General features: G+C 45.3%; 1 non-coding gene across 1 annotated transcript; it reads right to left on the reverse strand.

Annotated features, from left to right (window-relative positions):
- Positions 1-406: 406 nt before the first annotated feature.
- trnag-ucc (transfer RNA glycine (anticodon UCC)) lies at positions 407-478 on the reverse strand. The gene has a single exon. It is a non-coding gene; the product is annotated as a tRNA-Gly (tRNA).
- Positions 479-18,344: the final 17,866 nt, after the last annotated feature.

Raw genomic sequence — 18,344 nt, forward strand, 5'->3', positions numbered from 1 at the left:
TCCATTTTGTTATGAATGCTTCATGCATTCAGAACAGGACCTTTATGTCTGTCTTTGTACCATTTCTGCAATAGAGAGTCATACAGCACTGAAACAGGCCCTTCAGCCCACCGAGTCTGCGCTGACCAACAACCACCCATTTATACTAATCCTACATTAATCCCATATTCCCTACCACTTACCTACACTAGGGGCAATTTACAATGGTCAATTTACCTATCAACCTGCAAGTCTTTGGCTGTGGGAAGAAACCAGAGCAGCCGGCAGAAATCCATGCAGTCACAGGGAGAACTTGCAAACTCCACACGGGCAGTACCCAGAATCAAACCGGGGTCGCTGGAGCTGTGAGGCTGCCGTGTTAACCACTGCGCTGCCCCAGAATTGAGGCTGACCTCGGATTGGGCATTGCGATGGCTGGGAATCGAACCCAGGTCAACTGCTTGGAAGGCAGCTATACTCACCACTATACCACCATCACTTTGGACTTATCTGCTGGTGCGGTCTTATATTTGTACGCTCTGTTCCTTCCTGCCACACTCTGGGTATCATTATCCAAATCGCTACCCTGCTCTATTACCTCGTTGTTTCACTTTGATTTACTACATCTCCTCCCACATGATCCCTTCCCACCACTATTTGGTTTAAAGCCTTCACTACCATCCTAATTATATGACGTGCCCGAACACTGGTCCCTACACGGTTCAGGTGAAGACCATCCCAATACAACTGCCACTTTCCCCAGTACTGATGCCGGTGCCCCATGAATTGAAACCCATTTCTTCCACACCAATCTTTGAGCCATGCATTTAACTCCTTAATCTTATTTACCTACACCAATTTGCTCGTGCCACAGGTAATAATCCAGAGATTATTATCTTTGAGGTTCTACTTCTTAACTTTGCCCTGAGCTGCTCATGCTCCCTATGCAGAATTTCCTAGTCCTATTTATGTCATTGGTACCTATGTGGACAACGACAACTGGATCCTCCCCCTCCCACTGTAAGTTCCTCTCTAGCCCTAAGCAGATGTCCCGAACAAAGGCATCGGGCAGGCAACACAGCCGTCAGGACTCCCGCTGTCAGCTGCAGAGAACTGTATCTACCCCACTGACTAAACTGTCTCCTACTACCATTACATTCCTATTTACTCCCCCTACTTGAATGACTTCCTGTACCACAGTACCATGGTCAGTTTGCTCATCCACCCTGCAGCCCTCGCTCTCATCCATACAAGCTGAAAGAACCTCAGACTTGTTGGACAATTGCAAGGGCTGAGGCTCCTCCACTGCTGCCTTCCCGATCCCCTTACCTGCCTCATTCTCAGTCACACACCCCTGTCCCTGACCACTGACCAAATCAGAAGATCCTATCCTATGGGGTGTAACTGTCTTCTGGAACAAAGTGTCCAGGTAACTTTCCCCCTCCCTGATACATCGCAGTGTCTGTAGCTCTGCCTCCAGCTCACTGACTCTGAGCCAAAGCTCCTTGAGCCGTAGAGACTTACTGAAGACATGTTTGCATGGATCACACTGGTGTCGATGAGCTCCCACATACAGCAGCGTCAACTCATCACCTGCTCTGCCATCCTTACTGTGTATTAATTAACTAATTAATTAATTATTTTCTTAATTTTAAAAAATGAATGCCTCTCCTCACCAGCACATATTGTACAAATTTAAACCTTGGTATTACAATAAAGGGAGACAGTGGTGTAGTGTTAATATCACTGAACTAGCAATCCAGAGATAAAGGCTAATGCCCTGGGAACATACAAGCATTCAAATTAGGAGCAGGAGTAGGCCACTCGGCCCTTCGAGCCTGCTATGCCATTCAATAAGTTCATGACTGAACTGATTACTCCACATTTCCACCTACCCTCGATAACCTTCCACACCCCCTTGCTTATCGAGAATCTATCTACCTCTGCCTTAAAAATATTCAAAGTCTCTGCTTCCACCGCCTTTTGAGGAAGAGAACACAGGTTCAAATTCCATCATGGCAGCTTGTGGAATTTAAATTCAATTAATTAATAAAAATCTGGAATTGAAAGCCAGTCTCAGTAATGGTGCCATGGAACTCTTTTTGATTTTTGTAAAAAAAAAATCTGGTTCACTAATGTCCTTTAGGGAAGGAAATCTGCTGTCCTTACCTTATCTGGTCTATATGTGACTCCAGACCCACAGCAATGTGGTTGACTCTTAATTGTCCTCTGCAATGGCCTAGTAAGCTAATCAGTTGTCAAGGGCAATTAGGGATGGGCGACAAATGCTGTCCTTTCCAGTGACATCCATATCCCATGAAAGAATAAGAAAAACTGTCTGCTTAAAAATAAAGCAAAATAGTAGACTCACCAGTTTCTTACTTCCCTTTGGCTTGTGTGTTTTAATTAATTATAATGTAGTTACTTAAATTTTGATATTTTTATTTTATGTTTTTCTAATTTCCAGCCATTAACACACACACGCTAACAGCACTGTACTAACCTAGCTATTTACAGACACCCGCTAATAGCAGTTACTCACCAACCAATCGCCTTACAGCTTTTCTGTGATGTGATTCTTTTTTCAAACTCTGTCAACGCGCATCAATTCCTGAAGCTCCTTTGCAGATGCAGTTCCTTTCCACTCCCTGAAGGTAGGTGCAGGCCCCGAGCATCGCTCTCTATTTTCCTGCTCCCTTGCAGGTCCGGCTCCTCTCTGCTCCCTGAAGTTAGGCTATTCATCCCATAGTGTTTGTGCTGACTTAAAAAGAGCCATTCATCTAATCTCATTTTATAGCTTTTGGTCCTTAGTCCTGTAGGTTACTGCACCTCAAGTGCCTATCTTTAGACTCTGGGTGAAAAAAATTCTCCTGAACTCTCCTCTATTCCTTCTGCCAATTACTTTACTCCTGCTTCTTGACCTCTCTAAGGGAGGTATGTCCTTCCTATCTACTCTATATAGGTTTTTCATAATTTTATACACCTCAATTAAATCTCCGCTCAGCTCCTCTGTTCCAAAGAAAACAGCACTAGCCTATCCAATCTTTCCTCATAGCTAAAATTCTCTAGCCCAGGCAACATCCTTGTCAATCTCCTTTGTACCCTCTCTAGTGCAATCACATCTTTCCTATAGTGTGGTGACTGAAACTGCATGCAGTACTCCAGCTGTGGCCTAACTAGTATTTTATACAGTTCCAGCATAACCTTCCAGCCCTTATATTCTATGCCCTGGCTAATAAAGGAAAGTGTCCCATATGCCTTCTTGACCATCTTATCTACCTGTCCAGCCACCTTCAGGGATTTGTGGACATACACTCCAAGGTCCCTCTATTCCTCTACACTTCTCAATATCCTATCATTTATTGTGTATTCCCTTGCCTTGTTTGCCCTCCCCAAATATATTACCCCACACTTCTCTAGATTGAATTCCATTTGCCCTTTTTTGTCCACCTGACTGGTCCATTGATAACTTCCTGCAGTCCACAGCTTTCTTCCTCACTATCAACCTCACAATCAACTTTTGTATCAGCTGCAAACTTCTTAATGATACCCCCTCCATTTAAATCTAAATCATTGCTATATACCAGAAAAAGCAAGGGACCTAGTACTGAGCTCTGCGGAACCTCACTGGAAACAGCCTTACAGTCACAAAAACATCTATGGACCATTACTCTTTGTTTCCTGCCACTGAGTGAATTTTGGATCCAACTTGCTGCTTTCCCTTAGGTCCCACGTGGAACCTGTTCAAAAGCCATGCTAAAATCCATAGACTACATCAAATGTGCTACCCTCATTGACCCTTATTGTAAACTCCTCAGGTCAGACATGACCTTCCCTTAACAAATCCATGCTGATTGTCCTTGATTAATCCCTGTCTTTGGAATGATGGCTTATACCGTTTCTCAGAAATTTTTCCAATAATGTGCCCATCACCGTGGTTAGGGGGACTGGGCTGTCCCTTCCTCCCTACCTTGACAACACACCCAGGAGTCTGTTCATCCTGTCCCCAGTTCCCCTCAGGAGGGCTTTGAGATCTGTACAGGTAAACTTGTGCATTTTTTTCTTCTGGTGTGCCAGGCCTTGATGCCCTCTTGGCACAGATGGCACTTAAATTTCCATAATTCTAATCAAGTGTAAGAAAAATATTGGAACACATACAGTTGAAAAAATTTGAGAGCACGATCAAAGAGTGTTTCTTCCTTATCTTCTTGCTGAGTAGCATCGCGTGAACAGTGCTTCTGAAAGTCTGCACAGATGTTTCCTGCTGTTCAGCTGCTTGCACTGGTTTTATCTCAATGCTTACACAAATAGAAATGCAAATGAGCATACCCAGGAAATATCCAAATATCTTCCTTTACAGGCCAGGGGTTGCAGGCTCTGAAGATCCAGGAGCCAACCTCCACTGGTCACCACTCACCGGTCACTGGTCACCACTCACTGGTCACCACTCACCAGTCACTGGTCACCGGTTTCTGGCCACTGGTCACCACTCACTGTTCACTGAACACTGGTCACGACACCGTTGCCAAACATTTGCCTGGGACAAACCATTTTCAAAAGCCTTATTTTCAACAACCCAATATAAAAGGAACATGTGAATGTGGTGAAAGCTTTACGATTTAAATATTTTAAAAAATAGGAAATATTTATCATGTATAAAAAATGTGAAGCTTTAAGTGGTGGGTGACAATATGGAGTTGCTTTGAGATTCTCTCAAACCCACTTAAATGTATATATGGACATCTTAAGCAGGAAAACAGTACAAGAAAGTCTGTTGCGAACACCAAAGGAAACATTAAGCCCTGTGATATTTAGATCCATCACTCATTTGCAGCTTATCATTTATGTCTGCATTAAGGCTTAAAGCCCTTTGGAAGACTACAATTGTCCCTCATTGATCCTTTTTTATGTTGATCAAACTTGTGATTAGAAACCTATACTGTAGCTGCTCCATTCCAAGCTGATATTTGCAGTAAAATATTTAACTTCAATTTTTACCAAACCGTTTTATTTCTGTAAAGAAAGATTGATTACTGATGCTACCTTTGCTGAATCTCACACAGTTAGAATGAAACGCTGAATTCGAAGACTCAACATTCTTAATTGTCTCACTTTCTGGTTTAACTCGTCCACATTTATCCACTAACTAGAAAGAACAGGATCTGGATTTGTCCTGCACCTTGCACTTCCGCAGAAAATCCCACAGTAATCCACAGCTGGTGAAGAACATTTGAAGTGTATTCAATATTGCCCTGTAGGGAAATGGGTCTGAGTGTGGGCAGATACAGTGCTGCAGGGAAATGGGTGTGTGGGCAGATACAGTGCTGCAGGGAAATGGGTGTGTGGGCATTTACAGTGCTACAGGCAAATGGGTGTGTGGGTAGTTACAGTGCGACAGGCAAATGGGTGTGTGGGCAGTTACAGTGCTACAGGGAAATGGGTGTGTGGGCATTTACAGTGCTACAGGGAAATGGGTGTGTGGGCAGTTATAGTGCTACAGGCAAATGGGTGTGTGGGTAGTTACAGTGCAACAGGCAAATGGGTGTGTGGGCATTTACAGTGCTACAGGGAAATGGGTGTGTGGGCAGTTATAGTGCTACAGGGAAATGGGTGTGTGGGTAGTTACAGTGCAACAGGCAAATGGGTGTGTGGGCAGTTACAGTGCTACAGGGAAATGGGTGTGTGGGCAGTTATAGTGCTACAGGGAAATGGGTGTGTGGGCAGTTACAGTGCTGCAGGGAAATGGATGTGTGGGCATTTACAGTGCTACAGGGAAATGGGTGTGTGGGCATTTACAGTGCTACAGGGAAATGGGTGTGTGGGCAGTTACAGTGCTACAGGGAAATGGGTGTGTGGGCATTTACAGTGCTACAGGGAAATGGGTGTGTGGGCAGTTACAGTGCTACAGGAAAATGGGTGTGTGGACAGTTACAGTGCTGCAGGGAAATGGATGTGTGGGCATTTACAGTGCTGCAGGGAAATGGGTGTGTGGGCATTTACAGTGCTACAGGAAAATGGGTGTGTGGGCAGTTACAGTGCTACAGGAAAATGGGTGTGTGGACAGTTACAGTGCTGCAGGGAAATGGATGTGTGGGCATTTACAGTGCTACAGGGAAATGGGTGTGTGGGCAGTTACAGTGCTACAGGAAAATGGGTGTGTGGACAGTTACAGTGCTGCAGGGAAATGGATGTGTGGGCATTTACAGTGCTACAGGGAAATGGGTGTGTGGACAGTTATAGTGCTACAGGAAAATGGGTGTGTGGGCATTTACAGTGCTACAGGGAAATGGGTGTGTGGACAGTTATAGTGCTACAGGGAAATGGGTGTGTGGGCATTTACAGTGCTACAGGGAAATGGGTGTGTGGACAGTTATAGTGCGACAGGGAAATGGGTGTGTGGGCATTTACAGTGCTACAGGGAAATGGGTGTGTGGACAGTTATAGTGCTACAGGGAAATGGGTGTGTGGGCATTTACAGTGCTACAGGGAAATGGGTGTGTGGGCATTTACAGTGCTACAGGGAAATGGGTGTGTGGGCAGTTACAGTGTTACAGAGAAATGGGTATGTCGGCAGGTACAGTGTTTCAGGGAAAATTGCAGTTACAGTGCTATAGTGGGTGTGCGGGCAGTTATATTTAAGCAGGTGACTCACCATTGTTTTCAGATCAGAATGAAATGGACACGCCTTAAATCTGTGGGTTCTTTGTTTAAATATGTAAATCAGGGCTGGATGGTGTCTGTCTTTCTGTTGGAGAGGATCTTGGGGTCAGAGACTGAGCTCTGTGTCAAATAGGTTCAGCTTGAGACAGTGGCCAGGGAGGGGAGATGGAATATGTGGCTCAGATGTAAAGCTGCAAGATTGCAAAGAATGTCCTTTATATTATTTGCACAATGGTGGTACTGACTTTCCAAACACAGTATATACATCAATGTTATATCGAGCCTCCAATAAAGTTCACCTGGAGTCTCTCATGGTTTCTCCACCACTCACAGGTTGAACAAGTCCATCGTGTACTTTAGTTATTTTTTATTCATACTGCAATAAATCATCCCTTCCTTCTCTGGGATCGCACATGTTCTGGGCTCAGTGCCTGCCTTCTCAATTGGCCATAGGAGTCCGTGATGAATCAGAGGTGCAAACCCAATATGCTGACCTTTATAAATGGATTAGTGATTTTTATATTTTCCATATTTAGCACACAGAGGAAACCTTCCCTGTTGTATTCCCGCTGCAGATTTGTGTAATGACTCATTGACTAACCATGGAATGCAAGAAAGGCAAAATCTGGCATATTTAGGATATTTGAAGTGTTATTTGTCAGAGAAGTGGGTTCCAAGAAATTCAGACTTGGCCTGGTTTAGGTTCAGGAAAACAAAAATTGAGCAAAGAGACATCATGGTCCTTAATTACCTGCACATGTAGAGTATTAAATACAAACAATGAGTTTGGACTAGATACAGTGAAACTTCACAAGTGTTACATCCAGGTGAGAAAGGTGTCTAGGGGATCCTCTCAACTTTCACCTGGTATTACCATAACAGGGTTTAATTTTTAAACACACCATTTTTTAGTTCCCCCTTAGTGAATCCTTGTTCGCTAACTTCCAATTATAAGGCAAAGAAACTAGCCAAACAGGTTTTCTTAGGTTTAAAGAAAAAAGGTTGAAATTTATTAAACTTAAACTCTAATTCGGTTAACACCCACTGTTACGTGACACGCCTACGCTAGCATGCATATGCGATACACACATGCAGACAGAGGTAGAAAAGAGCAAAAAAAAAGTGGAAAAGTTTGAGGCAATATCTGCAGATGGTTTTAGTTACTGTCCTTCGAGTTCCCTGTAGACTCCTTGATTGTAGGTAGGTCTTCCTTTTCGTTGAGGCCCAGTATTTTTCTTAAACCTTTTTCGATGTAGGAGACTTTTCTCTTTTGAAGTTCATGTGTCCTCAATGGGTTCAGAGGCTTGTGAGAAAGAAATGGGAGCAGACAGGAGAGGTCTTCTCACTCCAGGAGCAAACAGTCTTTCCCCGTTCAAACTCTTTGTATAATTCAAAAAAACCCAGATTGCCAAGCAGGTTCGTCATGTGACTAGCTGGTTTGACTACATCTGTTTGTGGATTCTCTTGTCTTAGCGACCCTGGAATGTCTCTTTTGACACAGAATACCTGGTGCTCAAAGTCCATTGTGGGTTAACTTGGAGCAGGGAATAGCCCCTTTGCCCCTCCAGACACTGTCTGTTAATATGAAAATGTTTTTTTCCTATAAAGAGGCTTGAATAGCTGTAATCGCAATCATGCACAGTGATATTTAATACAGAAAGTCACAATAACTCATGTTGTCTTTCTTGTATTCATAGAGGCCAGTTTAGAAAACTGGCAAAAACCAACACTTTTCCAGGAAAGAAATAAATTTTGATAACAGCCCTAAATATACAACTCATGACAAGTCTACTTAATTGAGACCCATGCCAATGGACTCAGTTTTGAGATCCTCCATCACTGGCGCTCTCTGCCTACAGGATTCCCTGCAGCAACTCCGCAAGGTTAAGCAGGGTGGAGCTTGGGGTAGGGACTGGCGGCGGGAGAGTGGGGGAGTGGGACTAATTGGATAGCTCTTTCAAAGTGTCAGCACAGACACCACGGGCCGAATGGCCTCCTTCAGTGCTGTATTATTCTATGGCCAGTCTTTCACCTGTGTTGTCTACCACCAAGAAGGTGAAAGCAGCAATATCACAGGATTGCCACGACTTCAAATTCCCTTCCAAGTCACACACCATCCTGACTTGAACATACAGCCACCACGACTTAAAACTTCCACATTCAAAAGGGGCAGTCACTAATATCGGCCAAAAAGATAAAAATAGTAACCATTTGCATTATTGTCAATTTCAAAGATTCCAGTTGCAGTGTTTGACAGAAAGCTATAGCTCCATTTATTTCAGGCAGAAACAGGTCAGAAGTGGGATATTCGCTGATGACTACACAGTGTTCAGTTCCATTTGCAATGTCTCAGATAATGAGCAGTCCACGCTCACGTGCAGCAATACCTGGACTTGGGCTGAGAAGTGATTATGGGGGACAACAATTATCCTAATATAGACTGGGATAGTAATAGTATAAAGGGCAGAGAGGGGGAAGAGTTTCTGTAGTGTGTTCGGGACAATTTTCTTGATCAGTATGTTTCTGGCCCAGTGAGGAAACGGGCTTTGCTGGATCTGGTACTGGGGAATGAGGTGAGTCAAGTGGATCAGGTTATCAGTTGGGTAACTTTTAGGGAACAGTGATCATAATATCATAAGGTTCAGGTTAGCCATGGGAAAGGACAAGGAACAATCTTGAATAAAAATATTTAATTAGAGGAGGGCCAATTTCAGTGGGGTGAGAACAGATCTGTCACAGTTGCTCTACTGGGTGCACTGAGCTCGTATGACCTTGGCACTGGGCAGATCCGTGTTACTTCAGCTGGCTGCCACGTACCTTCTGTGGGATGCTAAACTCTTACTTTCTGTCCTGTTCTTAGATCTGGCAAATCTTTACCTGCTTTCCTGTCATGCACATCTTTCATCCACCCCTGTTTTTCAAAAAATGCCTCTTTCACTCCTGGAAGGGTTGAGCAATGGAAATGAGGTCAATTTGTACGAAATAGCCTGCCAAATAATAGTTCAGCTGGTGAGGGTATTGATGAGCTCAGAGGAGTGGCTCTGAAGTGAAACATTACAATGTGTAGATCCTGCAAGGTTTTCCTACACTTCTGAATTAGTGATTTCATCGTACGAACCATTCTATCAGCCATGCCGTTGGATTTTGGGTAGTGTGGAGATGATGTAGTGTGGTCAATGCCCCATTTTTCACATGTGTCCCAAATGGTTTCCCTATGAACTGAGGTCCATTCTCCAATATAACCTCCCTGGGTGCTCCAAATAGACTGAAAATGGCACTTAGTGTTTCAGCAACCATTGTGCTCGACATATTGTGCAATTGACAGATGATGGGATACTTTGAAAAGTAGTCAGTGACAACTAAGAAATCATCCTCATGGACATGGAATAAATCAGACGCTATTTTGACCCATGACTGAGTGGGCACCTTGTGAGGGATGAACGGTTCCTTTTGCTGACTTGGCATGTTTTATTGGCTTGCCTCTCACTGCTTCACTGTGACCTCAATGTCGACGTGGACGCCTGGCCAACAGACTGTTTCTCTGGCTAGTCTTCTGGTCCGATCAATGCCCATATATTGTAGTATGTCACGTCTCACTACTTCTGGTATGGTGACCTATTTATCTTCAAAAATAACTCCCTGGATATACCAAGTTCGTCTCGATGTGCCCAAAAGTGTCTCACATGCTCATGGACATCCTGAATCGAGTCTGCCCATCCTTCTATGATCATGTTCCAAAGAAGCTGTAGTGTTGGATTGTTCACTCAACCTGGAATTGTTGCCATTTCTGCTGTGCCAAGTTCATCAGCTCCACATGGAGTGCATCCTCCAGCTCCACGTCTATCAAATCCACTTGTAAACCGACCTTTACTTCTGTAATCTTTGCCTGATTGCGTAACCTGCTTAGCGTGTCGGACGTAACCATCAGATTGACAGGTTTGTACCGCACATCACAGTCGTAACCCTGTATTTTTATCAATAGGCAATGCAATCTGAGCAGCGCGCTAGTCAATGGCTTCCTCCAAATCATCTTGAGCAATTTGTGGTCTGTTTCTACCACAAATCTCTTCTGGAACAGGTATGTGTGAAAACACATAAATCCAAACACCAAGGCTAACGTTTCTCTCTTGATATTTGAGCAGTTTGACTGCGCTGCAGACAAAGATTTCAATGCAAATGCAAAGGACTTGCCTTTCTGCAAGATACATGCTCTTAATCCTTTCTGGGATGTGTCAACTTCGAGAATGGTCACCTCTCTGGGGTCATAAAACTGTAACAACGATGCTTCCGATATTGACTTCTTCACTTCCTGAAAAAGATGTTGGTGGTCTTTGTGTCAAAGAAAAAGCACCTCCTTCTTCAATAATTCCCATCAAGACGATGCTTTCTGCACAAAATCTGGGATATATGGAGATAAAATATTGAAGGGACCATAGCAATGTTGGAGATCCTCCTTATCTTGGGGTGTTGACATCACACGAACATCCTCTAGCTTGCTCGGGTCAGCATGAATAACTGCACTCGAGTATATTGACCCAAAGAAGTTGAATTGTTGTATATTGATCTCGCATTTGTAGTTGTCGAAGACCAGCCCTTCTTTGTGTGCTGCTTGCATTAGGAGATGTAGATTTCTGTCATGCTCCTGTTTCGTCCTTCCCACTATGACAATGTCGTCCGCGATGCATTTGCAACCTGGTACTTCACAAGTAATAGAATCCATTTGTGCCTGAAAGAGATCTTTGATAGTCGAAAAGGAAGGCATTGAAAACAATACCGATCGAATGGGGTACGGAACGTAGTTAGCTCTTGAACTGTCTTAGCCAAAGGTACTGACCAATAACCATTGAAAACAATACCGACCGAATGGGGTACGGAACTTAGTTAGCTCTTGAACCGTCTTAGCCAAAGGTACTGACCAATAATCATTCTTTGCATCTAGTTTTGAGAAAAATTTGGCTCCTGTGAATTTCGGGTTAAGCTCTTCCAGTGTGGGAATCTTGTGAGGGCAAAGCTTGAGCAGTTTGTTCAACCTTCTCGGATCCAGGCAGACTCTAAGTGCTCTGTCTTTCTTGAGTACACTTGTTATTGAGCTGCACCAATCCGTATGTTCTTGTACCTTTCTGAGGATCCCATTGGTTTCCATCTTGTCCAGTTTGACTTTCAACTTGGACTGAATGTGGACACTGCATTTGTGAGGTGGGTCAATTGATGGTACAACATCCCCTCTCAGATGTAAAGTTGCGGCTCCCTTGAAGCTATCAATTCTATCAAAGCAATCTGGGTGCCGTGCTGTTAGATCGCTGACTGATGGGTGTATCTTCTGATACTGGTTTGCCTTCCGGCACCTGGTTGATCCCATGTATCGTCACCAAGTTTAGATCCTAGCACACCGGTAGATCCCCAATTGTTGGACCTTTTGTCTCTACAATGTAGAATGTTTGCAACATCCGGGATGATATTTACACTCCATCATGATGGATCCTAAGCAGGGAATGGCTGATCTATTGCATGCAGACAATTTTATAGCAGTTGGTTTCACCATGGCTTTCCATTTGCTTGGCTAGATTTCTTGTCGAATTGGCAGAGGAAGTATATTTGCACTCGCCCCACATCTATTTTGGCCAATAATGAACGTTTTGTGGACAGATGATTTGGATCATGGCACAAACTTCAGATGGTGCGATGACATTGATGTGTTCTGTGATAATGACAGTATGGAAAGTGTTCTCACCTCGCCTCGAATCAGCTTACTCTTCATTGCCACTGGCCTCTTTGTCCACTACCCCGTGTATGCTTTTCCTGCTGAATCTGCTCCAGTCTTTATTGCTGCCTGAAGGTACTGTCTGCTTGTGGTCCGCTGGAATCTTTGCACGACACCTCGCAACTCCTTCAGCCTTTACTCTTCTGCATTGCCTCTGCCAGTGACCCTTCATGCCGCATGCTTTGCAGATATCAAAGAATGCTGGGCATCTCTTTTCCACGTGCAGGAGTCCACATCTCTTACACAGCTTCCCAGGCTTGGATACTCTCGTCAGTGTGTTCATCATCGAGGTTGTACATAGACCTTGTAGACTCTGTCGGCCGCAATGATGGCTTCATATTTGCACCTGTCCTTGAGCAGCTCATCAATGCTGCAACCTTTAGGTTTATCTAGCAGGTCTTTCTGAAATGCATCAATCGGTGTGGACGCAACCACCAGCTTGCTGATTCTTACTGCTAGCTCGGTGTCTGAAAAGTCACAGTATGCACCCTTTTCCCTGCACCTACTAATAAAGTGGTTAATGGACTCATGGGGTTGCTAACAAAACGCCATAAACTCTTGTCAATGGATGCAAAAAATAATTTGGACTCTTAACTGGTCTTTTAGAGATGATAAGATTTTCTTTGGATCCCTTTGGTCATCTTCTGTGAGCCCAGATGAATTTAATCAATGTAGGCCTTCATTTCCAATCACAATACGGATTTTGATAGCCTGCTTATCTGGCTCAGACACTCCCAGCTTGACGTACTATAGCAATGTTCTTTGTTTGAACAGCCTGTACTCCGATAATAAATTGGCGGCTTTCCAAATGATGCTTGGAAATTTTGTGGTAATTTTTCTGGTTTTCCAGGACTTTCCTGCTGCTTTCTGTGTTTTAAAATGATGTCCCTGTCGTCAGACCCTGTGCAGGGTCTGAATGCTGCAGTCACTGTAGACACTGCAGTTCCTCAGCTTGTCCTATTGCTGAAGCACTAGTTAAGATGGGTGGCGCTGTTGTTGCTTTCCTGTGCTTTTTCCTGACTCCACCCATGAAGCTCAGTTGTGGCGGGAATGCACCAATGATGCTTGCACAGCCTGTAATGCCAACGCAGACTTTTCTAGACTCGTACTTTCATTTTCCTAATCCTTCTCAGCCCAATTTCAATGATGGTTCCCATTTCCCTTGCTCACGATCAATTTGGCTGTCCATGTCCCCATAACTTGCCTTCCCGAGCTGAGCACTGCCCCCTGCTATACCTCTCGACACACTGTTCCGATTTTTATAACTTACAGAACTCGCGGTGTAGTGGTCTTCGGTTTTTACACTTCTCTCTCTTTGTAGACTGAACGACTTTAACTTCGAAGTTCATTGTTGCTTACCAGTCCCTTCCAGTTTCTCCACTATCGATGGTTCCGCATTGCCCCGGTGAACTTAGATTCCAAGAATCTTCGAGCCTTCAACTCTTCAAATCTTCATTGCTGATGTTGTATTTGGTGGGCTCCAAATTGAAAAAAAAACTCCACCATTGCCACCATATTGTGTTTCTTTTCCTTGTGCTTACTAAGACTTTGGTCATCAAAACAGTAACCACGCATCGGGGTCAGTTAACACTTCAATAGTGGGTTCCTTTATTGACAGTAGAAACATGGCATTACATTGCAAGAGAACATCTGTAATGGCTGGCCTGTTTGATGATCAGTAGCAGACTGAGGATGAGACTCAGTCACATGGTATGATACAATCTTTCCTGTCTAGCAAGGTGTACTGAAAATGTAACCACTCACACTTAAAAGTCTACTACAACAGGAGTAGACCATTCAGCCTCTCAAGTCACCACCATTCAACAAGATCATGGCTGACCTTCTACCTCAACTCCACTTTCCTGACCTATCCCCATATCTCTTGATTCCATTAGTGCCCAAAAATCTATTGATCTCAGTCTTGAATATACTCAATGACTGATCATCCACAGCCCTTTGAGGTAGGGATATCCAAAGATTCACAACCCTCTGAGTGAAAGATTTCTCCTCACCTCAGTTCTAAATGCCTGAACCATTTTTCTGAACCTGTGACCCCTAGTTCTAGACCCGCCAGCCAGGGGAAATATCAGTGTCCTCTGGTTCTCAACCCTTCTGTCAATGGGAACAGTTTCTCTCAGCATCTATACTGTAAAGTCTTCCAAGAATTCAATGAGGTCACCTCTCATTCTTCTGAACTCCAGAGAATATAGGCCCATTCTACTTAATCTCTCCTCATAGGACAACCTTTCATTCCAGGAATCAATCTTTTGACCCTTTGTTGCACTCCCTCTAAGGCAAATATATCCATCCTTAGGTAACTGTACACAATACTGCAGTGTGGTCTCCCCAAAGCCCAATATAACTGCAGCAAGACTTCCTTACTCCAGTACTGCTATCCTCTTGCAATAAAGGCGAACATACCACTTGTCTTCCAAATCGCTTGCTGTACCTGCATGTTCACTTTCCATGATTTGTGTATAAGGACACCCAAATCCCTCTTCATCGCAACAGTTACTTGTCTCTAAACAAGAGTATTGTGCTTTTCCGTTCTTCCTATCAATTAGTTAACTTCTCAATATCCCTTTGCAGCCTTTTTACGTCTTCCTCACAGCTTGCTTTCCCACCTAGCTTTGTGTGGGAATGGGAACACCACCACTTCCAAGTTCTCCTCCAAGTCGAGCAGCATCGTGACTTGGAAAATCATTGGGCCAAATCCCCAACAGCACGCTGGACTGCAATGCAGGGACTACAGTGGTTCAAGTAGGTGGCTTATCAAGCGCATTTTGCGATGGTCTGCCAATGCAGCTTTTTACAGCAACACCAACATCGCAAGATTGAGTAATTCCAGTGCAAGTTAAGATCGAGCAGTGTGTAAAATGGACGGTAAAAGTGAAAATTCACTACAGTCGGCTGAATTTTAACGGCCCCTCGACGGGACGGGTCACGGCACGGGGTCCAGTAAAATGCTGCGGGGAGAGGCCCGCCAGGATACGCGACGTCGAGCAGGACCTGTCGCATATTACCGGCGGTGGCAGGACCTCGGTGCAGCCCCCCCCGCCACACGGCGGTGGCACCACAATTAACATATGGTAAAGATTACTTACCTTTGCTGATTATGCAGCCCACTGCCTCTCCACTGACACTTCCATATTTTTTGCTGAACGGGTGGCCATCACGTGCCGTCCCATTTACGATCTGAAAAGCCGGCGGGTCCTCAGAGGCAGACGTTGTCGCCAGTGAAGCCAGGTTCTGTTATTCAGGGGTCTAACTCTGCACTCTGGAAAGAAGGGGGTCTGAGATTACTGGAGGGAAAGCTGTGCTGGCATGAAGAGAGGTACCGTGTAACATCCCTCCGTTAACGGTGTATGCTCTGTGTTCGTGAGGGGGCAATGGCACACAGGGCACCCTGTGTTTGGGGAGGGTGCCAGAAAGGGCAGGAGCATTAAGGTTTTATGGATGGTGGGGGCAATCGATTCAGCTGGTAGGATCTTGATGTGGTCATGTTGTGCCACTCTGAGTGTTGGCCAAGATGGGCAATGCCATGGCACACCACATAGTTGATCCAGGAAAGCAGCTGATGTACCCGTCAACACCAATCCCTGCCCTGTTAGGAACCTTTGATTACATGCAGGGTTCAACTTTATTTATCACATGGAAATAGGTATGGCTCATCCTACAATGTGTGATTCTCTGCGTGTGAGGATCTGTATGCACCAGAGGCAAAATCAACAGGCAGGTGCGATCCACGTAGAGGCCCCCAGTCACAAGCAGCAGCCCCCAAGGAGAGCTCACCATTACGTTTGCCATGCATCTACAGGCCCCACATGACATGCCATCGGATGTCAGAGCACCAATGTCAGAGGAGATTGCGCATATAGAGAAGGTGGTGACACGACTCTGCGCCCTGATCAAGGGTGACCTGCAGCCCATGGGCTCCGGTGGACATGCCACGCCTTTGTTCCTCATAGTGGCAGTGGTTCTCATGCCTGATGCCTCTGCAGACTTTTAGGGGTCCACCAGAGACCTTTGTGGGGTCCCGTCAGCAGTGCACCGCTGTATCAGGGAGGTCACCAATGCCCCGCACCGGAGGGCCAGTGAATATGTCCACTTCAGGACGGACTCTCACAGCCAGGCCCAGAGGGCCATTGGTTCTGACACCATTGCCAGAGAACCATCGGTTGTAATGTTCATAGACCGCACTCATGTGGCCATCAGGCCTACTGCCAGGCTACCGCCTGCAGACGACACCATTAAAGGAGCCCTCTCAATCTAGGTGAAGCTGGTATGTGAACACTGCAGATGCTTGCAGCGAATGTGTAACCGCTTCTCAGGCAGCTGACATGACACCTAGGTCTTGCTCCAGTCCCAGCTGCCACCGCTGTTCACTGAACTGGCTCAGATGGAGGGGTGGCTTCTTGGAGATATGGGCTATCCTTTGCAGACATGGCTCCCGACACTGGTGAGAGACTCCACCACTGCTGCAGAGGAGAGATACAAAGCCAGCCACTGAGCTACATCAGCCACCATTGAGCAGGAGATCGGCATGCTGAAAGAGCACCTCCAATGCCTGTATGGATAGGCTGATGCCCTGTACTACGGGCCGAAAAGGCCAGCTCCTTTCTTTGCTGCTCTGCATAACTACGCACCAAATAGGGGCCAGGCCTGTCATGATGAGGAGAGACGTCAACAGGATTCCTCCTCGGACTATGAGGACTCTGATGACCTACAACATGAAAGAGGCGTGGGAGGGCAGATGGCATCCAGGCTCTGCACGCAGGGCTAGCAGTGAGCGAGGGATGTACGGCAGTGGCTTATCAGACAAAGGCTGTCTGCTCCATAGGAACTGACATGAGCTCTGCAAGCCACACATCACCCTCGCTCACCTGCTGTGCACCAGTCCACATCTGCAGCATCCCTGTGTAAACCATTAGAGGCAGCAGCTGACTGAGCCAATGTCCATGTCACTGAGTCCATGGAGACGTTCATGAGTAATGGTGGCATGACAATGATGTTATTGCATACGTCGGCTCTCCTGAAGGGCCAACGGTGCAAAGAGATGTGACATTGGCGTTACATGCTGGCACACATCATTCCCACAGAGAAAAGGACACACATGTTGGTGAGGAACATTTAGTGAAAGTTGTATTTACATTGCTGTGACACCCCTGCATTCCCATTTGTGTCAGTGTGTTCTCTATAAACCTCTGTAATACCTTTTATGGTCTATTTAAGTCACATCCTGGAATGTGCAAATTTACGATTATTCACCCAGGTGCGGCACACCTACAAGAAGGAATGTTACACTTGAGTGGAAGAAGTGGATCGCAACTTCACAGGACACTGGGACACAGTAGGGTAAGTATGTGGCAGCAAAGCGGAAAGTCCTGGGGTAACTCAGCAGATCAGGCAGCATTTGTGGAGAGAGAAGCAGAGTTAACTTTCAGGTCTGTGAACTTGGACAAGTTAACTCTGCTTCTCTCTCCACAGATGCTGCCTGACCTGCTGAGTTTCTGCAGCACTTTCTGCTTTGCTGCCAGATTGACAGCAGCCCCACTCTTCAGCAGTCAGGTAAATATTTCTTTGACAACTGTCAGGAAGCAGGTGCTGGGGCGCTTTAAAATAGGCCCCCAGCACCTGCTGCACAACTGTCAAAGAGTTCCTCACTGCGCCGAATGTCCCACCTCTCCCCACGTAATATGGGGAGGGCGGCTCGGCACAGTAATGCTAATGAGCCTCCGCGCGTAATATCGCAGATGCTCTGCAGCAGCTGCTAAATGAGGGCACCCTGCTGAGTTGAAAGGTCACTGCCGCGGAGCGTGGCCCCTGAATAATATTCACTACAGTGTGTGGAATGGACAGGGTGGGGAGACTGAAGAGAGAGGAAGGAAATACATTTTCTGAAAAAAAGTGAGGAGTATAAATAATTAATAAAATTTTAAAAAGT

This window comes from Heterodontus francisci, chromosome 36 (assembly GCF_036365525.1).
Source record: "Heterodontus francisci isolate sHetFra1 chromosome 36, sHetFra1.hap1, whole genome shotgun sequence".
In the NCBI taxonomy this organism is placed as follows: domain Eukaryota; kingdom Metazoa; phylum Chordata; class Chondrichthyes; order Heterodontiformes; family Heterodontidae; genus Heterodontus; species Heterodontus francisci.